This window comes from Myodes glareolus, chromosome 11 (genome assembly GCF_982192425.1).
Source record: "Myodes glareolus chromosome 11, mMyoGla1.1, whole genome shotgun sequence".
NCBI classification, from domain to species: domain Eukaryota; kingdom Metazoa; phylum Chordata; class Mammalia; order Rodentia; family Cricetidae; genus Myodes; species Myodes glareolus.
Window position 1 is genome coordinate 10518023 of NC_142036.1, and position 16942 is coordinate 10534964.

Sequence of the window (16942 nt, forward strand, 5' to 3'; positions counted from 1 at the left end):
AAACACTTGCATTTTGATAAAAATTCCTTTTCCCTTGGAGTCCAATGTAATGATTTCTCTGCAGGTATAATGTGTACCCTCAGACCACAAAATCATCAGCCAGTTGTGTACACATTCTAGCTGATTGCAGCTGCTTTCCTGTATTCATCTCTCACCAGTACTTCCCATAGACAAATGAGTTCTTTGATATTCACAGTGTGTGCTTTTGTTGTTGCTCTTGCTGACTAAACATTCTTGCAGTTGTACTCTTTGTGCACTCTCTCTTGCTGCTGACCTGAAGGACCTGGTGTCTCATGTATGAGCTAGAGAAGTGTCATTCAGAGAAACAGTATAGGCAATGAGCTCTATGTTAAAGGATCTTGAACCTGAGGTACCTTTTAAAAGGAAATCAGGATCTGCACACCTGAGGATGAGACTTCTCTGTAAACTTTTACAGTTTCACCAATAGTGTGCAATGAAACTTTGGAGACCAAATTGACTATGTTATTAAGGTCCTGAGAACAGAACACATAACTAGTGACCTGAACAACTCCACACAATGATGAATGCAGAGGATCCACTGTCATGTTACCCAGGGTCAGACTGTGCATCAATATAAATATCTGTTGGTGAACCAAGATAAGCAAGGATAAATGGTAAAAGTTATTGTTTGAACTTCAGCTATGTTAGAACCAACATCAAGATTTTCTAATTCTCAAGAAATTCACTATTGACAAAGAGAAGGAACATGGTACAGAGAATCTAACACTATGTCCAAAAAACTATTAATATGTGCATACTGACATATGTAAATTATTGAACAAACAGTACAGACAAGAATCCTCCTCTGAAATAGAAAGTAAGTACCAATAGTATGGGGATTTCCTTGAAATTCTACACACTTTGCATGCCCTGTGATTATATTTTATAGGAATAATTGAAAGACCCCAAGACAGAAGTCTCATTTTTCTTCTCAAGACTAAGTCATTATTATCATTTGCCTGAGATAAATCTGTAAGATAACACTTGGATCAGGGAAAGAGAAAACAATTAATGTTCTCTTGGGTCACCATCTTTCTGGCTTCCATCCTCTGGTCTTAGGATTTTTCATTTTGGCCAATGCATGCGCACAGAAGAGGATGCAGAAAGCCAACATTTTCATTCACCAAGGTAATCTAAATTAAATTGTAAAGAATGAATTGCCTCTTAACCAATGGAAAGACTGCCATTGACCAAGGAAAAGAATGAGAACAAGTGTTGTGGGCATGGGAGAAATGGTTCCATGTTCTCTATCAATGTGAAAATGGTTCAACTATGAAATTATCAAATAATGTGTTGGATAATCAGGCAATTAGATTAAAGACTATGTTATCCAGCAATCTCAAATCTGGTTGTGTAAACAATAGAAATAACATTTTCATTGAAAACAGAGTTTCACATTTCTCTTTATTTCCTGATATCACAGTCAAACTGCTTGCTCAACCTAGATCTAGTAGGGAGAGCCTTGCATGTGCCAGAGGGCAGAGTGCCTTGTCCTCTTTTAGGATTGGAGGGGAGAGGGATGGGAAGTTATGGACAGGGAGTAGGAGGGGCGGAGAGAATAGAAATTTGATTTGGTATGTTTTTAAAGTAATAAAATAATAAAAAAGAAAAAACATTGATATTTGGGTAAAAGCCTGAAATATATGCTAAATGCTGTTCTAGTGTATGGGATGCAGTATACTAAGATGATCTTTTTAACCTAATACTCAAAATCAGTATTTATTCAATTAGTTTCAAAAGTTTATTCAACCTTTCTTGGGCTGCATATTGTCCTAGTCAATGGGCTACAGAGATATGTACATATTATTATATTTCTAAGGATTTGTGTTCCAGTAAAATCAAGTATCTAATAAGAAAATATAATAAATTTTTGTTTTCACCAGAAAAAGTAGGTCACATACCAGTTCTCCAAGATTGTATGAAAAATATGCAATTATTTTTGTGATCTTTCACAAAAGCCTAAAATCATAATAAAAAATTAGACAAACAAAAGGTGAGGCACATTGAGCATAATGTATAAAAATGTTCTTATAACACACAGGGCATCCTGAACAAGGGGGAAAAACAATTAGAGTGTCAGGTGCCCATCAGAACTGGCACATGGTGGCAGGCTCCACAATATTAAGACCTGTCTATACTACTGCTACTCACATACAGAATATGCTCAGAGGAAGAAGGGACACGACATATGGGGTGTTCAATATGAAAGAATTGGTGAATATTCTCTGGGATTTAATGAACAGATTGTTTTGAGATATTGTTTGTCTTTCCCTGATGGTTTGCATTACCTAGGCATGGAGCTGAGCCCTAAATCCCCTTTCTCTATGGTGGTCTTCACCACAAAAGAAACACTTCCCACTGCTCAATCACATCCTCCTCTCCACTTCTTGTCATCACTTAGGATTCTCTGTCCTTTTATTGCTTCAGGTAACATAACCCTGAATTCTGGTTCCATGCTACTGCTTTTTACAATGTGTCATGAAGAGGTGACCCTTCATCCCTCACGAATACAACAATAATATTTAGGAACCTGCCTTGCAATGTGATTCAAATGGTGAAAAGACAAGGAAGGACATATAAAAGTTCATAATGACAAAGACACAGAAAAACAGAGAACAGGAATTAATAAATATACAGGTATGGTGTCCCTGAGTAGACCAGTGTGTACTCTGAGAACACTTATGAATATGAAAATCAATCCCTTGAATCTTTTCTCAGATTAAAAAATTAAAATCTTTGCACTAAATGTTTTTGAGTTGCATCCTCACAAGTTGGATTTTCTAAGTGAGTGATAAGAATAAAATGATCTTCAATGACAACGGAAAGAATTTTAAGTAGTTCCTTAATCCTGATTTTACATCAGGAAGAGCCTGAAGTGCATCTTATTACTAAATTCCATCTAAACACTCTACTGGGATTTATGAGGATACGCATGGAGAATGTGTTATCTTCATTTATTTGCACAGTATGAATGTGGAGTCACTTAATGTTTTGCATCTAAGATCTGCACAGTGTGAATCATACAATTTCCTGTTTATATGTAAGTGAGAATATAGACAGTGTCAGAAAAATTTTACTCATTTTTTTTATCACCAGCTTCTCTAAGAAACACAAGGGCACTCTCAGATACCTGAAGGAAAAGTGTAAACCGTGCCCTGTGCTTCCTTTCATCTTCTCAGCAACCTCCCACAATGCAAAGGAACCCTCCTCCTCAGGCTAAATTCCAGCCTGGATAAGAGGTCCCATCTTCTTCTCACTAAAGCTTCTAGTAGAGCATGGTTGTCCTGGTGCTGCTCCTCTGCCTCGTGAGCTTTCCAAGCTGTCAATGTTTCAGAGTTTCAGGAGAGAGACCCAGCATGTCATCTGTGGGATCCATGTATCATGGTGACTGTACCTGTTCCCAGGTTCCCTGTCCAAGGTACAGCTGAAGGAGTAAGGACCTGGTCTAGTACAGCCCTTAGAGACCCTGTCCCTCCCCTTAAGTGTATCTGGATTCTCATTAACCAACTATGGTGTAAGCTGGATCTGCCATCCTCCAGAAAAGTGTCTGGAGTGAATGTGAAGAATCTGGAGGGGTGGAAGCACACATTATAATTCTGATCTCAAACCCAAAGTCAACATCAGCAGGGACACCTCCTGTTGCACGAATTCTAATTGTTCTTAATGATAAAAGTCCTGAGTCAGCTACCAGGGGCAAAAAGTGAAGGAACAGAAAAGCAGAGTATTCAGACACTAGAGAGTTTTTACCTCAACCAATGCTCAGACAAAATGGGAAAGATATAGTCTCTACAAATACTCTGACTGAATGCTGTAACAGGGAATATTCCATTTCCAAGATTCCTGGGGCCATATGACAGGCCCTATGAGAACTGTGTAAAATTCAGAATAGTTTCAAGTATTCCTGTCACAGCAAAGGAATTCTACTTAGAGGCAGGTGTGATCCTATGCAAGATCGGCCTCAGGAAGAAGCCATGTCCAGCAGAACATTAGGACAGAGCTAATATCTAGAAAGACAGGTGTTTGCAAAGCTTTTAATTTTCACATTGATCCTAAAGAGACAGGACAGTGTGGAAACACAGCATTCTCTATGCCTGTGGTGGAAAAGGAACTAAATAGTGTGGTGAATTCCTAACAAGAAAAATGTGTACACAGAGTTACGTTAATGCTTCAATTTCTATAACTATCATAAGTGTGCATGATGTCTATATCTGCTCTGAGTACTGCCTTCTGCCCAGTTCCAACTACAGATCCTGTTATGGCAGGAAGATATGCAAATAAGTCTTCTTTGTGCCCATAAAATCCAGTTCTGCCCTGACCTTGCAGCGCTGGCACAGGAGACAAGCCCTGGATTCTCAAGTCCTCCCAGTCAGGGTTCATCACTGAACACAGGACACTCACCATGGACTTAGGGCTCATATTGGTTTCCTTTGTCCTCATTTTAAAAGGTAATTCATAAAGATGAGATGGTGTGTGTTGTGTGGACACTGGAAAAAGAAAAAAAATCTTCTGTATCAGTTTTTTAACCAGAATTCTTCGTGTTTACAGGTGTCCAGTGTGAGGTGCATTTGCTGGAGTCTGGCGGAGAATTAGTGCAGCCAGGAAAGTCCCTGAAACTCTCCTGTGCAGCCTCTGGATTCTCCTTCAGTAGCTACTGGATGAATTGGGTCCGCCAGGCTCCAGGGAAGGGGCTGGAATGGGTCGCAAAAATTAATCAAGGTGGTGATACCACCAGGTATGCCAACGCTGTGAAGGGCCGGTTCACAATCTCCAGAGACAATGCCAAGAACACTCTGTACCTGGAAAAGAGCAGTCTGAGGTCTGAGGACACAGCCATGTATTACTGTGCTAAGACACAGTGAGTGAATGTTACTGTTAGCTCAGACAAAAACACCTGTGTGGGAAACACGGATCCAGCAGGGGGAGCTGAGAGCACTTAGAGATCTGGGGCACAGAAGATCCTGCTCAGAGAAGCATGGAAGACTGGACTTCTCTGTGTCTACACTTCCTCTCCATATCTCACTTAAATATTTTCTCTACAGGAATAGTGTGTAGTAATCCTTGAATGTCCAAATGTTTATTCAAAATCCGTTTCCAGTTGTGTTTATTTATTATAGTGTTTCTCTCCTTGTTTCCCTTTATCTCCCTCAGTCTCCCTATTTCTCCCCCCTCTCTCTTTCTCTCTCTTTCTCTTTCTCCCTCTTTCTTTTTCTTAATTTTTCTTTCTTACTTCTCTCCCTGTGTGTTTGTTTGTGTGTGTGTGTGTGTGTGTGTGTGTGTGTGTGTGTGTGTGTGTGTGCTGACATATGATGCATTTCTCTAGCAATCTGTACCACTTGTTTTGAGACAAATTCCCTCACTGGACCTGGAATTCAATGACCGGATAGTCTGGTCCCAGTGATGGTTTTGTCTCCACATTCCCTATATGGTATATCTGGTTGGCTACCACACCCATTTCTCTTTTTTCATTATATATTCTGAGTTATGTGTTCAGAACCCACTGAAAAGTTCTAGTGTGGCAAAAATTTGAATTTCACATTCCCATAATATTTGTTTTTGAAATTTAGGATGTGTTTTTACCTGAACAAAACACATATCATCATACAGAACAAAATGATCCTGTTCAGTGACTAGCATCAGTTTGTGAAGAAGCCAAAGAAGATTGTAAATCTTAGAAGATGAAGGTAGCTCAGAGTCACATGTGAGTCTAGTGGACCCTGTAATATGTGTTTATCTCCATGAGCACTACACTACCCACACAGAAACATATACCCCTAATTAAAACAGTGTATTTTTTTTTAAAAGTTCTCATTAAATGCTATGGTTTAGCCCAATGGTCTAGTTCTTGTGTAGCTTATATTAGACCTTGATTCAAATGGTAATATTTCAAAATATATTTATCATTTTGAATAATAAATACTGCATTTGAAACATCACTACCCCCTGTTAAGTTTATAACATGGTTTCTGTCATTCAAGAGAACAGTTCAATTTTTCTTTCCAAGAAAATATCCTTTCTCTCACTACTCTAAGTTTTGAATCCGGAGGTTAACAGATAGCTCCGGGAACCCAGAGTTGAGAGGTGATGTACTCATGAACACACATTGTTCTGCCCTCCCTCCTTTGATTGAGATGTTTAACCATGACTGGTGAAAGTGGGCAGAAGAGGTTACATAAAGCTCACATTTCTAACAACGGCAGAAGTGGATCTTAAATCCAAAATAATTAGTTGCCTGTAACCAATGATATGAGTGCCATTTATGCAAGGAAAGAATGAGATCATTTGATATAAGAATGGAGGGAAAGAGATGCCTTTGCTGTTGAAATAGGAATGTGGTTCTACTAAGACATTATGAAATTGAGGGTGTCCCTCAGAAAATAACACAAGGCAATGTGACCCTGAAATCTCACTTCTGGAAGAGCAGACAGAAGAAGCAGTGTTGGTGTAGAAAAACAGGAAAGGAAGGAGGATAGAAAAGAAGAGACATAATTATAGAAGAGGACTGAAAAATCAAAGTAGTGAGAGAAAGAAGAGAGAGGGTAGTGGGATGAATCAATGTAATCACAGTGCATTATAAATGAGCATGGTGTTTGTTTTTAAGTAGAATGAATGACAATTGTGGAAAAAGAAAATTTTCAAATATCTTATGATGTTAATATACATATATCCATCTGCCCTTGTACTTGTGTTTGTGGGAAGGATTGTCTCTGTTGTATATCTGTCTGTGTGTATATGCCTGAGTGTCTATGTGCTTCTTCAGAGATGCATACTTACTCATTATCTATAAACAGCTTACATTACAGAGGTTACTGCAACATCATCTGACCACAGAAACCTGCCCTGAGATCAGGTGAGCAGAAAGATTGGGATTTCAGGTTTGACTCAGGCTCAGGGCCTCCCTTACTATGAGTAAGCCTCTGAAGACATTTCAGTTTCTTAAGATCCCACTGACTCTCAAAGTACCAGAGGCAGAGAACACAGCTCAACAGGACCCGTCTTCCTCTTTTAGATGTGTGGCAGACACTCTTACTCTTATGTGCAGTCTGCTCTTATTTTTCTTTTCATTCAGGTGTGTGGAGTTGAACAAGAGTAGTGAGATTCCAGCACATGCTATGGTTCAACTACGCAGAAGTCTTGAAAAGGTAATGGAGTCCACAATGAGAATAGAAGTCACCAGCTGAGGGTGCAGTTTCCATACTTCTCCTTGTTCTCTTCCTTCTATTTTCTTTGTTTGGTTTGATTTATCCTCAATATCCCAACATTCTCAAATCTACGCTAAGAAAATTGATCCTTTTGTTTGTGTTTATTTTTGTGTATTCGAGATAGGATTTCTCTGCTGCTTTGGATTCTTTCTTGGAACTAGCTCTTGTACATCACGCTGGCCTCAAGTTTACAGAGATCAACCTGCCTCTTCCTCCTGAGTGCTGGGATATAAGGTGTGCACCACCACCACCCGGCAGTAAATTGATCCTTTACAGAATCAGTTATAAGTGCTGGGCATTAAGGAAGAATAATTTGCAGTTCCTGGTGTTTATTTTATTAATGAATAAATGCAGTCATCAAAAATTATTTTCTGTAGAAAGATCTGATGTTTTAAAAGGTTGAACTAGGCTTGTATCTCTGTGATAAAGTACTTTGTGCCAATATGAAATATCTTAAGTTTAAAAACCAAGCTCACTTAAAGATAAGAATTAAGCACTTAGAGAAATATTATTTCTCACTTTCAGAGACTTAAAAGTGTCACTCTCATGGGTGGAAAATGAATAGAAGTTCCCAAAGTTAGTGCAGTTGGGAAGTTTCAGAGAAGGAACAAGTCTACAGGAGTTCATCTCTTGGGTTCCATAGCAAACAGTTCATCCAAGATCTGCAGCATCCGTGGTACCATTCTAAACAACTACAAACTGTGAATCCAATGCCAGGTAAGGACAGTGTTCAAATTGCTAAAAATGTTAATTGGCTATACTGTGTATGCATAATACATAGCTTGCATGTGTGATTAGAGGTTAGTGTTGATTTTGAGTACGTTTACCAGTTGATTTCTACCTTATTTTTGAGAAAAGATAACACAGTGATCCTGGAGCACAAATAAACAGGCAGAATCTTTGGATTGCAAGACTTAGAGTACCTCCAGTCACAATGCCCCCCAGTGCTGGGAATATATGTTAAACCGACACAACCAGATTCTAAGCTAAATGTTGTGAATCAAGCTAAGATACTAATACTGGAAATTAGGTGTCTTACTACTGAGCCATCTCTTGAGCCATAAATATTATCACTATACAGTGATAAACAAACTCATTCATCAAAGCAAATAAGTGTGTTATATAATAATTTTAAAAGAGAAAACATATTGCCAATTATGAATTTTTAAACAATTAACTGTCTATATGGAAATGAATGCCTCACATCCAAACCTTTATATGTCCTCATAAATGACCCTTAAAACTCTGACTTTTTATGGAATTCTGGAATTGGGGGAATAGGCAGGATCTGCAAAAGAAAATAATTATCAGGATATATTGTGTTGAAATTTTTTAAGGAAATAAATTCATTGAATATTGACTACACTGCAGTTGTTGGTTAGGCATGGTGAAACATAGCCTTAATCCATTCAATGGGGAGAGAGAAGCAAAAATGTCTGTCATAGCTTGATCTATATAGAAAGTCCAGACCACCAAGATTACCCTGTCAAATTAGAAGTAAGTCATCCATTCTATCTGTATATTGAAGGGTGCTTCTGATTGTGGGTATGTTGGATGGGTATGTGACTGAATATGGAAGTGGGACTTTCATCATTTTCCTTGTATGTGCCTCTGTTTGTGTGTGTTGGAATGTGTGGCAGCATCTGGAAGGGAGACTCTGTGTGTGGCTGTGTTTCTAGTTGATCAGCCTGTCATGTCCCTTACTTTCCTATTTTCATGAGAAGAATTTTCCATTGTCCTACATTGTGATCTATTAATGTGATCAACACTATGAGCAAAACCAACATGTGAATGAAAGGGTTTTTGTCATCTTAATTCTCAAAATGTATCATGAGGAAAGTCAGGACATTAAATCAAGGTACAAACCTGAAGGTGGGAATGGAATCAGAAACCAGTAACTTTGTTTACCAACTTGCTCTCCATGGTTGTTCAGACTGCTTTCTTATACAAACCAGGAACACCTTCTCATGGATGGCATCTTCAACATCAGCCTGGAGCCCTCTCATATCAGCCATTAAACAAGAAAAGTCTTGCATGCAGACTGAAATGATGAAGGCATGTTTCCTAAAAGGGGTTCTTTGTTCCCTAATGACTATGTTTTGTATTTTATTGACAGAATTCTAACTACAACACAAATGGACAGCATGATATTGTCATTATAATGTGGCCCATTAAGTGACTGCCATTTGTCCACCACATAGGAAAAAATGAATGATGAAACACTTAAGAAGAAGGATACACCTCTCAAATAGAAGATAATTATAAATAATGTTTAATTTAACCATGAACTCATTCCCTTTGCAAGCAACTTTTGCTTAGTAACTTCCTTCTAGGCAGAATCACAGAAAAAAATAACCCAGGGAGCAAGAGAGGACGGAATACAGATAAAGACTATCTCTTCAGTAACCAAAGTCAAAAATACCTGAATAAGTCATCAAAAAAAGTTCTCAAATGTATTATCAGAAATGTATCTGTGATATCCTTTCCCAATTTTTGTAACCACAATGAAAATATGTGGTTATTTTTCAGGCAAACCCAAGATTAGACATAGTAAACATTTCTGAGAAATATTCTTTTAACCTCCAGAATACCATGAATAAGAAGAACACAACACTCATAGTGTTGTTTTTCAGTCAGTATTTGCAAGGATGATTGTCTCATCTATCTTATGTTCGAGCCCCAACACTACCACTCACAGTAAACAGATTATGCACAAAAAATGAGGGAAATAAAATGTGGGGTTCCAATACATAGGAAATGGTGGATATTCTCCAGGATCTGACAGGGCAGGTTGGTGATTTACATTACCAAGGCATGTGAAGATCGTAGGAAAGTGCCTTGTCCTCTATGGTTATGCTCACCACAAGGCAAACAGTTCTGACTGTGCAAGCATGCCCTCCTTCCATGTCTTGTTATCACTATGTCTTTTTAATTCTTCAGATCACATAACCCTCAATCCTAGTTGCATGCAACTTTATTTCACGGGGTGTTATGAACTGCTGGCTTTCTCCTCTCTTACCAATGCTATAATCATAGAACCTGGGCTCTTATGTGCTACAACCTGAGGACAGAGAAAGTGAGATATAAAAATGCAAGGAGAAAAGCAGACTGAGCCTGTGTTTCAATACCCTGCCTAAGGACAGGTGGGCCCTGTGCCAGATCAGTGACATTCCTGGACAGTAAGGGGCACTGAGCGACTGGCGGACATATATCAGAGGGGTGAGTTTGCTCCTGGCCCGCGGCAGACTGGGCAAGGAGGAATTCAGACTTTCCCTGAACCCCTTGACTCCTGGTCACCCTGCAGTGGTGGCTCCACCCTGCTAAGCTCTCTCACCGCCCATCCCAGCTTTCATCCAGGTACACGTACCTCCATCCCTCCTTTCCCCCTAGGGCCATAAAATTTCCCCAGCTCAGCAGCCTTGCAAGCTGGTCCTGGGCAGTAAGCACAACCTGGCAGGAGGCAGTACCTGTGTTTCAATAGCCTGCCTGAGGAAATGTAGGCCTTCTGTCAGTGAAGTCCCTGCCCAACAAGGGAAGCTAACCCGATATCAGAAGATCCAATAGAGAGCATTTGAAGGAAGAGATGGGCAGACGCCAAGGCAAGAACTCCTCCAACAATCTGAAACACAACATGAAAACATCAGATCCCAACAAACCTACAATAGAAGAACTTGAACACCTTAATCCAGAAGAAGTGGAAAAAAAGTGCCATTATGAAAGCAATAGAGTCCCTTAAACATGATATGAATAACTCCCTTAAAGAATTGGATGAAAACTATAACAAAAAGTTTGAAGAAATGAGTAAATCCATGAAGGATACCTTGGGAAACCAAGAAAAAACAATCAAACAGGCAATGGAAACAGTTCAAGAATTGAAAACTGAAATGGAGGCAATGAAAAAAAAAACAAACCAAGGACCAGCTGGATATGGAAAATCCAGGTAAACGAACAGAGACTACAGAATCAAGCATAACCAATAGAATACAAGAGATGGAAGAAAGAATCTCGGATTCTGAAGACATCATAGAGAAAATAAACGCTCTGATCAAAGAAAATGGCAAATCCAACAAATTCTCATCACAAAATATTCAAGAAATATGGGACACAATAAAAGAACCACATCTGAGAATAATAGGGATTGAAGAAGTAGAACAAATGCAGATCAAAGGCCCAGAAAATATATTCAACAAAATTATAGAAGAAAACTTTCCCAATCTAAAGAACAATATTCCTATGAAGGTTCAAGAAGCACACAGAACACTGAATAGACTGAATCAAAAAAACCCATCCCCTCACAATATAATAATCAAAACCCAAAACGTACAGATTAAAGAAAGAATATTAAGAGCTGCAAAGGAAAAAGGTCAAGTAACTTATAATGGTAAACCTATCAGACTTACACCAGACTTCTCTATGGAAACCATGAAAGCCAGAAGGTCCTGGATAGAGGGACTGCAGAAACTAAGAGACCATGTATTCAAACCCAGACTACTATACCCAGCCAAGATATCATTCATTATCAATGGAGAAAACAAAATATTCCAGGATAAAAACAAATTTAAACAATTCGTAGCCACAAATCCAGCCTTACAGAAAGTAATAGAGGAAAATAGCAACCCAAGGAACCCAACATTGTCAACACTGCCTACAATAACTCAGACATCTAGCGACCCTTCACAACTACAACTCAAAGAAGGGAAACACACAAACTCTACTACACACAAAAAAATAAATAAAATAATAAAAAAAATAATGACCGGAGGCAACAACCACTGATCATTAATATCACTCAATATTAATGGACTCAACTCACCTATAAAAAGGCACAGACTAAGAGATTGGATACGAAAACAGGATTCAACATTCTGCTGTTTACAAGAAACACACCTCAACCACAAAGACAGACATCTACTCAGAGTAAAGGGTTGGGAAAATATTTTTCAAGCAAACAGACCTAAGAAACAAGTGGGTGTGGCCATTTTAATTTCCAGCAAAATTAACTTCAAACTAAAATCAATCCGAAGAGATGGTGACGGACATTTTATACTCATAACAGGACCAATTCATCAGGGGGAAGTCTCAATCCTAAATATCTATGCCCCTAATATAATAGCACCCACTTATGTAAAAGAAAAACTTTCAGAACTCAAGGCAGTCATCAAACCACACACACTAATAGTAGGAGACTTCAACACACCTCTCTCACCAATAGACAGGTCAATAAGACAGAAACCTAACAGAGAAATAAGAGAATTACTAGAGGTAATGAATCAAATGGACTTAACAGACATCTATAGAACATTCCACCCAAATAGGAAAGAATATACCTTCTTCTCTGTAGCTCATGGAACCTTCTCAAAAATTGACCAAATACTCAGTAACAAAGCAAACTTCCACAGATACCAAACATATTAGTAACCACCTGTGTCTTGTCAGATCACCGTGTAATGAAATTAGAATTCAATAACAATTCTAACACCAGAAAGCCTACAAACTCATGGAAGCTGAACAGTCAACTACTGAATCACCCCTGGGTCAAGGAAGAAATAAAGAAAGAAATTAAAATCTTCCTTGAAATCAATGAAAATAAAGACACAACATATTCAAACCTATGGGATGCTATAAAAGCAGTGCTAAGAGTAAAGTTCATAGCACTAAGTGCCCAAATAAAGAAAATGGAGAAAGCACACATTGGAGACTTAACAGCACACCTGCAACCTCTAGAAAAAAAAAGAAGCAGATTCACGCAGGAGGAATAGAAGACTGGAAATAATCAGACTGAGGGCTGAAATCAACAAAGTAGAAACATAGAAAATAATCCAAAGAATCAATGAAACAAAAAGTTGGTGCCTGGAGAAAATCAAGAAGATTGACAAACTCCTTGCCAAACTAATCAAACGGCAGAGAGAGAACACTAAAATTAATAAAATTAGAAATGAAAAGGGGGACATAACAATAGACACAGAGGAAATTCAGAGAATCATTAGATCTTACTACGAAAGTTTATATGCCACAAAGTAGGAAATTGTACAAGAAATGGACTTGCTTTTAGATAAGTACCATTTGCCAAAGTTAAATCAAGACCAAGTGAACAATCTAAACAGACCTGTTAGTCATGAAGAATTAGAAGCTGTTATCAAAAATCTCCTGACCAAAAAAAAAGGCCAGGACCAGATGGTTTTAATGCACAATTCTACCAGAACTTCCAAGAAGAGCTAATACCTATACTTCTTAAGGTATTTCACAATATAGAAACAGAAGAGTCATTGCCAAATTCTTTTTATGAAGCTACAGTTACCCTGATAGCAAAACTGCATAAAGACAAAGCCAGGAAAGAGAATTGCAGGACAATCTCACTCATGAACATCGATGCAAAAATTCTCTAAAAAATCCTGGCAAACTGAATCCAAGAACACATTAGAACAATTATCCATTATGATCATGTAGGCTTCATCCCAGAGATGCAGGGCTTGTTCAACATACACAAATATATCAATGTAATCCATCATATAAATAAACTGAAAGAAAAAACATATAATCATTTCATTAGATTCTGAAAAAGCATTTGACAAAATTCAGCATCCCTTTATGATAAGGTGTTGAAGAGATTGGCGATACAAGGATCATACCTAAATATAAGAAAAGCTATTTACAGCAAGCCGACAGCTAACATCAAACTAAATTGAGAGAAACTCAAAGCCATTCCATTGAAATCAGGAACACGACAAAGCTGTCCACTCTCCCCATATCTCTTCAATATAGTGCTTGAAGTTCTAGCAATAGCAATAAGACAACATACGGGGATCAAGGGGATTCGAATTGGAAAGGAAGAAGTTAGACTCTCGTTATTTGCAGATGATGTGTTAGTGTACATAAGCGACCCCAAAAACTCTTCCAAAGAACTTCTATAACTTATAAACACCTTTAGTAATGTGGCAGGGTACAAGATCAAATCCAAAAAAATCAGTTGCCCTCCTATACACAAATGATAAAGAAGTAGAGAGGGAAATCAGAGAAACTTCTCCTTTCACGATAGCCACAAATAGCATAAAATATTTTGGGATAACTCTAACTAAGGAAGTGAAAGACCTATTTGTCAAGAACTTTAAGTCTTTGAAGAAAGAAATTAAAGAGGATACCAGAAAATGGAAAGATCTCCCTTGCTCTTGGATTGGGAGAATCAACATAGTTAAAATGCCAAATCTACCAAAAGCAATCTATAGATTCAATGCAATCCCCATCAATATCCCATCAAACTTTTTCACAGACCTTGAGAGAAAAATAATCAAGTTTATAAAGAAAAACAAAAAACCTAGGATAGCCAAAACAATCTTATACAATAAAGGAACTTCTGGAGTTATAACCATCCCTGACTTCAAGCTCTATTACAGAGCTACAGTATTGAAATCACCTTGGTATTGGCATAAGAACAGAGAATTTGACCTGTGGAATCAAATAGAAGACCCATATATTAACCCACAAACCTATGAACACCTCATATTCGACAAGGGAGCTAAAGGTATGCAATAGAAGAAGGAAAGCATCTTTAACAAATGATGTGGGCATAATTGGATGTCAACCTGTAGAAGAATGAAAGTAGATCCATATCTATTACCATGCACAAAAACTCAAGTCCAAATGGATTAAATCCATCAACATTAATCTGACCACTTTGAACCTGATAAAAGAGAAAGTGGGAAATAGTCTTCAATACATAGGCACAGGAGATCAATTCTTAGGTAGAACCCCTGTAGCACAGACAATAAGAGAATCAATGAATAAATGGGACTTCTTGAAACTGAGAATCTTCTGTAAAGCAAAGGACACTGTCTTTAAGACAAAAAGGTTACCTTCTGACTGGTAGAAGATCTTCACCAACCCCTCATCAGACAAAGGTCTGATCTCCAATATATACAAAGAAACTAGACACTAAAACTCTAATTAACCCAATTAAAAATTGGGGTACTGATCTGAACCGAGAATTCTCAACAGAAGAACTTCGAATGGCCAAAAGACACTTAAGGTCATGCTCAACCTCCTTAGAGATCAGGGAAATACAAATCAAAACAACTATGAGATACCATTTTACACAGGTCCTATTAGCTAAAGTCAAAAACACCAATGATAGCCTATGCTGGAGAGGATGGGGAGTGAGGGGAACACTCATTCATTGTTGGTGGGAATGCAAACTTGTGCCGCCACTGTGGAAATCAGTGTGGCATTTCTCAGGAAACTGGGAGTCAACCTCCCTCAAGACCCAGCAATTCCACTCTTGGGAATATACCCAAGAGATGCCCTATTATACTACAAAAGCATTTGTTCAACTATGTTTATAGCAGCACTATTTGTAATAGCCAGAACCTGGAAACAACCTAGGTGCCCCTCAATAGAAGAATGGTTAAAAAAGGTGTGGAACATATACACATTAGAGTATTACTCAGCGGTAAAAAACAATGACATCTTGAATTTTGCATGCAAATGGATGGAAATAGTAAACACTTTACTGAGTGAGGTAACCCAGACCCAAAAAGAGGAATATGGTATGTACTCAATCATTAGTGGATTCTAGCCATAGTTAAAGGTCTTTGAGCCTATAATTCGTGATCCTAGAGAAGCTAAATAAGAAGTTGAACCTGAAGAAAATCTAATAGTTATCCTCTTGGATATTGAAGTAGACAAGATTTCCAGGCAAACTTGGGTGCAGGGGGTGTGTGGTGGGGGGGTGGAAGTAAGGGGAGATGGTTAGAGAGAAGGGAGAGGGGGAGGATTGGGGATGGCTTGGGGGAATGGGAGGGGGAGGAAGGATGGCTATGGGACTAGGGATGTATATATCTCAACTAAGGGAGCCATTTTAGGGTTTGCAAGAGTCTTGATTCTGTAGGGGTTCCCAGGTCCAAGGAGAGGTCCCCAGATTGTTCCCTGGGCAGCGGAGAAGAGCGTACCTGAACTGGCCCTGGTCCATAACCATACTGATGAATATTTTGTATATCACCATAGATCCTTTATCAGGCAATGGATGAAGATAGAGACAGAGACACACATTGGAACACTGGACTTAACTCCCTAGGTCCAAATGAGAAGCAGAAGGAGGGAGAATGTGATCAAGAAAGGCAGGACTAGAGGGAACCTTCATCTGACGATAGATGGAGATAGAGACGGAGACCCACATTGGAGCACTGGACTGACCCCCCAAGGTCCAAATGAGGAGCGGAAGGAGAGAGATCATGAAAAAGGAAATCAGAACCGTGTGGGGTGCGTTCACCCAAGGAAACAAGGGGACTAATCGAATGAGATCTCACCAAGGCCAGCTGGACTGGGACTGAACGAGCATGTGATCAAACCGGAGTCTCTAAATGTGACTGACATGGGGGCTGACTGAGAAGCCATTGTCAATGGTACTGGGTCTTGTTTTGTCTGCATGTACTAGCTTTCTGGGATCCTAGTCTGTTTGGATGCTCACCTTCCTAGACCTGGAGGGAGAGGGGAGGAACTTGAACTTCCCACAGGGCAGGAAACCCTGACTGCTCTTAGGACTGCAGAGGAAGGAGGGTAGGGAGTTGGGGGGGAGGAGGATAGGGAGTGGGGGAAATGGGAGGGTATGGGGAGGAGTGAGGGATGTGGAAATTTTTATGAACAAATAAATAAATTAATAATAATAAAAAAAGAAAAAAAGAAAAAGAAAAAATTATTTCCTCTTTCTTTGGAATTGGATATCCAGACAG

General features: G+C 38.8%; 1 pseudogene across 1 annotated transcript; it reads left to right on the forward strand.

The window, feature by feature from the left end:
• The first annotated feature begins 4358 nt into the window (after positions 1 to 4358).
• Positions 4359 to 7199, forward strand: LOC148120376 (immunoglobulin heavy variable 3-74 pseudogene; annotated as a pseudogene). Its single transcript, XR_015739295.1, has 3 exons — positions 4359 to 4466; positions 4567 to 4876; positions 7088 to 7199. The product of XR_015739295.1 is annotated as an immunoglobulin heavy variable 3-74 pseudogene (transcript).
• Positions 7200 to 16942: the final 9743 nt, after the last annotated feature.